Source organism: Perna viridis, chromosome 15 (assembly GCF_037379345.1).
Source record: "Perna viridis isolate PV_CMFRI_1.1 ecotype Kerala chromosome 15, ASM3737934v1, whole genome shotgun sequence".
NCBI classification, from domain to species: domain Eukaryota; kingdom Metazoa; phylum Mollusca; class Bivalvia; order Mytilida; family Mytilidae; genus Perna; species Perna viridis.
Window position 1 is genome coordinate 27,167,586 of NC_142459.1, and position 8,076 is coordinate 27,175,661.

Here is an 8,076-nt window from a genome sequence, read left to right on the forward strand (position 1 = left end):
GATAAAAAAAGAATACTTTTGTTCTTTATTTTTTTTTCTGTTTGGAGAGAGAGAAAAGAAAAAAAGACGCAATAACGTAACACAAATATTGGATTGAAACCAAACCAAGAAAAACATACAAGGCATATTTAACATTCATTGTCTAAAACAGACTCCTTATGACATCTCATTGGAATTACACTCACTTGCTTTGTTTTCACAATTTTCTTAATTATAAAGTATTACTATATGTTTCTTTTGATCAAACTGACAAAAAAGCATTTCGATAAAGGTGTTCTTTTTTTCAGTGTTTAAAGGTAACATTTAGTTGGCTGTCATTCGAACAATAAAATCTATACCTATCACGCAATCAAAGTGTTGTTTTGCATACTTTTCTTCGTTTTTCACACAATGATAGAATTTTCCTTAAGATGCATGAAAAGATAATACGACGATTTCTCAATCGATACATTAAAAGTTTTTGCTGGTAGCTTTTCTAGAAAAAAAAGAAAAAAAATAACATAAGTACAAACTCATCGTAAATAGTAAAATGACTTTTAATTCTACCACACACACATCACCAAAATACTAGGCAATATATACTCAACTAACAAATTTAATATATAAACCTACTTTTGCTAATATGATAATCCTTAAGGTATTCCAAATTTTTCCACGCATAAAAAACGCGGAGATGTATTCAGGAGAAAACGATCCCACAAAACAGTGAGAACAATCAAAGGCAGTTTTTTTGGATGAATAAGGAAATAGATCTAAGGTAAGGGACACAACTATTACAAATAATTGGAACGTTTGTATTCAGGATTTTACATCAATCTCATGTAAGCATCAAAGTAACTTAGACTGATTTCACTCTGTATCAAATGAAAACTTGATAGGCTTTGTTGAAATTGAATATGATATAAACATATCGCTGTTTTCATGAGTTGTGGACCTTATCCTAGGTTTTACACTTGTTTTAGCATTCGACTGATATTTGCAACAAAAATATACAAATTCAGCATATGAGCTTCATGCCACCATTAACATATAATAAAAATATTAAAATCAACACAAACCGCCACACAAAGATGTTGAAAACAATTTTGCAGTTACTTTGGTAACTGCTGATATCATTTACACCGTGAAAATAGTATTTGTTTCTAATTCATTCCTAAACTAAACATTTATTACAATATTGCCCTGAATCGAAGACAAACAAATATGTCCTTAGTTTTACCTGACAAGAAATAACATTGGTATACATGACAGTTTATAAACTTATGACTTTGTCAGGAAAGAGTAATCAAAGGAACCAAGGTTATAGCGGTTATCAAAAGAATGTAATCCACGAACAAAGACCAGAATTCGTCTATATCCGACGTAAAAGTGGGATACATGATATATATATATGTCACTTAGCATGTAAGTTTAAATAGTTACATTTCATCTAGAAAGATTTATTATTTGAAAAACAAAATCACTTTTAGATTATAGAAAAATGTTGCGTAAATTCCTAAAATGCTAAAGTTTTCAGTTTACGCTTACAACGAAATACGATGGCAATGTATTTTCGAAATCAAGGAATAATGGATGAGAGCAGAAATTAAGTACCAGTCGATATAAATTTCAGACATTGCCTGTGGTAAGGTGATGTAGAAAACCCATGGATCAGGAGGGGCTTCTTTGGTCTACATTTTTATATTTTATGTGACATTAGTAATTTCTGTAATTAAATCTGTACTTTAGAGAAAACTACACTTTAACCTCCTACATATACCAACTAAATAAAACCAAATCAATAACGATAATTCTTAAGTGCCATTTTCGGTACAATCTATATAAATTTGATCTCAAAGCGCAAACCCAAATGAAAAACAAAGACTGGTTATGTGATCTATAACGGTTTCTGAATAAGGAATTAAAGTGAATTTGGTGGGTGTTCGACTTGCATGAATAAGCTCCTGTCTGATTTTTGCAACGACTTCTACTTAAAAAAGAAAATAATTAGGTTAAAGACAAGAAAATGATAAAAAAATGAAACAGTGAAACGCAGCCTAACCGAAATTCCAAAGTAATAAATATTTTTAGAGATATAGTAAGCACTAAAAGGCCCGAACAACAAAACTGTTAAACTTCTGGAAAAACAGAACTAGGACTAATCTTCAAAATCAATATATAAAGTAATATAACGACACAATAGCACATTATTGACCAAAATATCCTGACTGTGGACAGGAACATCAAAACTGTGTCGGGGATAAATAAGTTTGATTAGATTTTAACCACATCTTTAATGTAATGTCAAAAAATTAACTGAAACAATAAATACGCTGCAAAGTGCACTCAAAGATGCATCCAATTATCCCTGTGAAATACCACAACGGCCACCATATAGATAAAATGAGATATCAACTTAAAGTATTCTAAAGGTTAAATACTAGCTTATAATGTTTCCATTGGTACCATACTTTCTGTAATAGTATAGCCGATGAATTGATTTTTTATCTTTTTATATTCCAAATCTTCTTCTCAAAAACTTCAAAAACTAGCTTTTAATGTATATCATTTCTGATCAATTTTATTTATTCAAATATCATTTTACATCAATTTACTTACACTCTGCGATACAGAAATAATCTGATTTCGAAATAAAAACATTTTACTATACATTGCTTACCCTACCGATTATCTTTTTAACCAAAGAAAACATGTCAGAAATACTTGACTAATGAAAACATTTTACGCAACATAAAAAACCCGACAGATTTAACAGGATAGACAAATAATTTATAAAACTGCATCAACCGATCTCAACTGAAAAATAAACACTATTATTTGATATACTATGTGAAATATCAAGTAATAATACTAATCATTAAGCATTCTACTTAGTTACTCTCATATGATATTCAGACATTGTATATTGAAGAGTAGATTCATTGTATAAAAACATCCGACAATAAACGATGACGCTTTTCGTTCTACATGTACTTCTAACATGGCGTGACATGTTCGCTTTGTAAACAAAGGAAGTATCTAATTGGCATTAAACCCTGCTCGCTCTTGCGCAATGATTGTAATGAATGGGTCCTCTTTCATTGTATCATCGATTGTAATTGAAAGCAACAAAATGAATAATACTTATTACCTTTTTAGGAGCAACTTGGCGGGTGTTTCTAGAAAAGCAAAGGACGCTTACCCTAGCGGTGCACCTGGTCCATGCTCCGAGTTTTTAGTGGAGTTCGAGTTGCTCATTTGCGCTTTTCTTACTTTGAATGTATGATTTTAGTTACTTTATGTTCTCTGTTGTGTATGTCTGTTTTCCATGTCTCATTAACATTATTTAGTCATCATTCTTTTATTGAAAATAATTTTACTATCAGATATCATACAGCTAGATCACTTACAATTAACAATTGTCTTTCTGGTATTTCCACAAGGGAAAAACAATTTATCTTTTGATCAATATTAACAAGATAAAGGTTTTCTCATTATTTTTTTCAAAATATCTTTTATGCCTTGTCATATTTCACGCCCTCTACAATTTAAGACGACGTTTCATTGTTGGACGTGATAAAATCTTGTCTTGCCTTGTTCCCTTTATTTCTCATCTACAGCTACATTTGTATATAAACTATTTACGTCACTTATGTAAGCTGTAGACATAGACCTGACATGTAAGTTTTCGTTGACAATTATTCTCACTTATTTGTACACAAGTAATTTGCATAGTTTCTTTTATCATAATATGATAATATAATATAACTTGAGAATCTAAAAAAAAAAGAAATTCGTAATAATTTTACATCAATGCCTACCCTACCGGTGCACTTGGTCTATTCTCCCAGTTTTTAGAGTTTTCCAGAGTCCGAGTTGCTAATTTGCTTTTGTTACTTTGTATGTATGATTTTAGTTACTTTTTTGTTGTCTGTTGTTTATGTATGTTTACATTCTTGAATGATACTTGCGAATTTAAAAAAAAAAGAAATTTTAGATCATACTCTGCTGTTTTATAACGTTCGAATTGATATACGGAAGGAAGGTATATTACAAGTTTGTGTGGAAGATTTCATCAAAATTTGTAAGTGTAAAATTAGTGTTATGCAATAAATTCAAAACAGAAAATATTTATGGGATTTCATTTCTTATGACAAAATCAAGCGATTACGCATAATCAATAAATCACATATTAGGAAAAATGAAATAGCCAAGAAAAATTATAATGAAGTGGAAAAACAGGAAGTAAAAAAAACACACAAAGAAAAAAACAATAAACAAAAAAACAAAAACAAAACAAAACAAAACAAAACAGATAAAAACTAAAACAAAAGTGGTCAAAATAGCATACAAGAATTTCAATTGGGAAAACAGCAGTCAACTCAATGTTAGACTAGACGACTGGCTGGTAATGATTTGTTCCTTTATTACGAAATACTTTGAGATAGGATCTTAATATTGACAGGAGAACGTTTGTAAAGAAAGTGGATAAGGTGCATTTTGTTGTTGTTTTTTAATGTTACCGACATCACCTTGATCATGTCATTAATCAACGGTATATATATAATTTTGTCTGATACTGTACTGGGTATTTACACTTTGTAGAACTCTAAACACGAGCATTAATGTGACCCTGTGTTTGAAATTGTCCAGATCAACTTTCTGTTCAGACGCATTTTAGAGACAAAACAGTGGCATCTATATTCTGTTAAAAGATTTACTGACACGAAAGACGTGCGATGATTAAAGGATGGTTATTATAAAAATATTATTAAAAATACCAATATTATTAGATAAAATAATTATCATAGAAAGTACCTTGAAAAATTAAAAATACTTTTTTGATAGATCAGTAGTTGAAAGAGTAATCAAGGAAACCAATGTTATAGCGGTAATCAAAAGAATGTAATCCAGGGAGAAAGACCAGACATGGAAAACAGACATACACAACAAAGAACAAGAAACACTCATTAGCAACTTTGTTTATTAGGGTTTCGTTTAAAACCATAACGTATGAACATACATGTTGTAACTGCAATATCAAGCGGATATGGTGTTCATATGGCAATGAAAAAGAAATGAAAAATACATAAAAATATACACATAATGTATATTTGTCATATCGGGAAATTGTGCATACTAGATTGAAATAGGAAACAAAGCATAAAAGAATGTTTCAGACAAATATCTAAGAACAATAATGTCGTCGTCCGGGTATTGGAGATTGTAGGCACGTTTGAAAAGACTAATGACATAATATTTTCCGGTTATTACCAGAATGTTCATTTATGCTATGTCACAACCCATATTACAAAGTAAAAGAACTTTTTGTAGGATCACATTATCATAAGCCGTGTTTCCGTTTCCGTCATTGTGAAGGTAAATGCAGTGTTTGATTTTGGTAATGTGTGCATGTATTATTTGAAACTGTACTTTGGTTATAAACTGTGAAAGTTCTTTTATTCGTGGATACCAATTTTCGTGGATTAGAAAGGATACACAAGTTCGTGGATTCTTGAATTCACGGTTTTCAGTATACATGTCAATGTGAATCTCCTTTTCGTTGGGAAATAAATTTCGTGGTTTGGCCTACCCACAACAAGCACGAAAATTGGTACCTCACGAATAAAAGTACCTTCACAGTGGGTATATTTGTTAAAAAAATCCACATTCAACCACTTCCTAATTGTTTATTTTCACTGATGGTTTGCTTTGGGGAGAAAGTAGTCACCTACGATGGTATCGTCACTTACAATTCAGGATGTAGATCTAAACAAGCAAGTGAAACATAAGTAAAATATAAACAGAGTAGATCGCAGTGCAAGAACATTGTGGATCCTGCTATTTTTGGGAAAAAAAACTAAAAATTTGTATAAATAATAGTAATTTGATGTCAATTTGTACCTTAGATCTACCTTAAGGAATATATTTCGCTATTCCGCGGAATATTACAAGTTCTATAAGTGCCCATACACATGTGGGCAATGTGAGTATTAATGGTGACGAACCGCATATTATGTCTACCTTATATATAGAGGTTTATACACTGTTAAAAAAATGATGTTATGCACTGTACTTTTATATAAAAAAAAAGCCTTTACATTTTATTTAAACTTCATACTCAATGTCTTTCCCTGTAAAGCTTGAAATTAAACACCAATGTTCTTTCCATAAATAAAACACGCAACCTTTTGGATACCTTACAATATATGTTACATTTTGGAAAAGTATGAATGTTTAAATTCAAACTTCAATTAATTAATATACACAGACAAATATTTTTCACGTGAAATTCATTTTAATCGAGCTTCATGTGAACATTTCTTGTGAATTTCACGTGAAGGCTCCATCCAACCGAATTTCACGGGAACTCTGTCATGTAGTTTATTTGCTCAATTCAGGTGAAAATCATGTGAAATTCGTGTAAAAATCATGTTAAATAATTTTGCCTGTGTAATTATGAATATCAAACCATAAATGTCTTTGTTTTCATTAAAATTAGATTATGTATCACTTAATATTGATTGTTGTTATTCGTAGAAAAATTTTCATGATATATCTCAAATCGAGATTATAACAAAAACACAACTTTATGAGTGTTAGCTTCTGTAAGTATCTAATGTTTTTTCTCTCTTTTTAACAGGTGGTTTTGCAATTGCTATTTGCAAATACTACTCCACATGATAATTTTTTTTTCTGAAAAATTATTGAAAGCTTAGGAGGTCTATACTTAATCTAATCTGCAGACCTATTACCGCTTCCATAGCTTTGCAAACTCTCCGGAATGTGAAAAAAATCCCAGATCAGTACAACTTTTCTTTACATACTAGTAATTTTGATTTCTTTGCTGTATGAAAAGGGGATGATTAGTACTGAGTGTGTCACAAGTGTAAAAGCTAAGACATATCGAATATACCCTTTAGCGATTAATTCATAGCAAGATATACATCAAAATTGCTCACTTCCTCGTTTTCACTTTGATTCCACGTCTACTAGATTTTTGACCAACCTTCTGTTGATGTTTCAGTATTGTTTGCTATACATTTATATTTTTTAACTTGAAACAGTAAGTTTTCCAAAAGACAAACAGATAAATGGACAGTTTTTCCTCTGTTGTTATATTTTAAATGCAAAAACAATTTAAAAAAATAAAATATATATATATATATATATATATCCGTTAAAGAATAATCAAGGAAACCACGATTCTAGCAGGCATTTAAATAATATAATAAAGGACAAAGACCAGAAATACTAATATATTCTGGTCAACGGAACCAGTCGTTGTAAGTCTGTATTTGTAAGAATCAGGTAGTAGGGGAAACATGGTATGAAAAAAACCACCATTTTGATAGTTTAAGTCGACATTTTTCATCATCAGAGTCAAATAAAACAGACAAGGTTTAATCATGCTGGACCTCTGAGTTACCATTTCATTGAAATACACTAAAAACAAACATTTCAAGGGCAGATAACTCTGTCTAAAACCTCATTTTTCTAAGATTCTATTGGACATATCTGATTAAATCCAGTGATGCAGAGATCAAATGGAAAAAGTATCCTTGAGTGACATTTTTATTGTTAGATCGTTGGGGGTTTGCATACATGTTTCTTATTTTTCCCATTTTGCCTGATTCTTACAAACACTTACACTAATGAACATTGCAAATATTTCCATTTACCTACATTCTTTTCTAACGAAATTTTAGAATAGAACAAATTTTACTTGGTTATTTGGTAAGTTTGATTAGCACACTGACCTATTTAATTTTTCTTCTAATATTGTTCTTACATAAAATTCTAAAACGCTTTGAAATCCTTGTCATTCTTTTATAGAGCAGCCTACATCCTTAAGAATTACAAATCAAATTGCATGCCGTCAGTATCATTTAAATAAAAACAATATTCGAAATCTGTAAGATATCATCTGCATTAAATATTGGGACTCAATTTGTTGACCGATCAAATACATTTATTACAAAAAAAAATAATAATAAATAAACGAAAATAAGAAAGAAAAATAAAATCGAAGGTAAAAATCAACAACCAAGTGTTCATGAATTTGTTTGAATTAAACAAACGTTTAGTATGTGTCTA